The sequence below is a fragment of the Prunus persica genome, chromosome G5 (genome assembly GCF_000346465.2).
Source record: "Prunus persica cultivar Lovell chromosome G5, Prunus_persica_NCBIv2, whole genome shotgun sequence".
NCBI classification, from domain to species: Eukaryota; Viridiplantae; Streptophyta; class Magnoliopsida; order Rosales; family Rosaceae; genus Prunus; species Prunus persica.
The window spans coordinates 470111-471348 of NC_034013.1; positions in this window are offsets into that span (position 1 = coordinate 470111).

The following is a 1238-nucleotide window of genomic DNA, read 5'->3' on the forward strand; positions in this document are numbered from 1 at the left end:
TGAGCAAATGTTTTTTTTGGGTGATCATAGGGTTTATTGAAGATTAATTCTTGACAGATGCAAGAACTATAGAAACAAGCATGTGTTCAACATCTCAATTTAACAAAAAAAATAAAGATCAATCCCCTTTCGAAAATACTTCCCTCCTCTGGAAGTAGGAGCTCTTATTTTTCTGCTAATCACAGTTTGACGTGTGTAGAGATATATGTTTTTATGTTTTTGATACATTGTTTTTGCGTATGTGTTAAACTGTGATTTGCTTTTGTAACTTCTTGACCGTAGGTTTCTGGTTAGGCAGGGCTCAATTATGAGACACCTTCTTGGTAGGTAGGTATAATGGGTAGGTTAAGAGCACTTTCATAATTTGTCATGGCAAAAGGCAAGGGGTGGCAAGGGTTACTATTCACGTGAGTAGCGATTGCCTTAGCAATTTTTGTTGTTTTTCTACCTATTGTCGTGGTAAAGGGCAATTACTATTCACAACAAATTAATTTTATTTTTTATACTTATAATATTAATTTAGATAAGATTTTCAATTGCCATGTGTTCATATTTACTATAAAATTCATTTATCAAATTTTGGATAAAATATTCGAATAAGATTTTCGGTTGTCACGTGTTCATATTTATTATAAAAGAGTGTTACTATTTTCACTCCTTATTCTATTTTCTCATTTACCTTATCTTTCTCACCCACCATATAAACTTGAAAAAAAAAAAATCTTATCTTTCCATACACCATTATTCTTAAAACACCATTAAATTATTAAAGTAAACTAATAGTAAAATAACATTTGAATTATTCGTAGCAATGATCCCTTAACTATACTCGAAGTTACACTTTGGTCACTCAACTCAAATATTAGTTGTAGAGGTCACTCAATTAGGTGTTGTGCTGCATTATTAGTCCATACTGTCAAGTCTGTGACTTTTTTTGTTTAAAATGATGACTTGACAAGCATCTCTTAGATTATTGATGGGCAAATGTGACTTTTCAATTAGGATTATTTGTAGCAATGATCCCTCGACTATACTCAGAGTTACATTTTGGTCACTCAACTCTAAAAAATAGTTATAAAGGTCACTCAATTAGGTGTTGTGTTGTACTTGAGTGACCTCTACAACTTATATGGGGAGTTGAGCAAAAAAAAAAAAAAAAAAAAAAATAGTCACAGTACCACTAACTTACAAGTTGAGTGACAAAGCGAAACTTTTCGTATATGAGGAGGACCATGTTA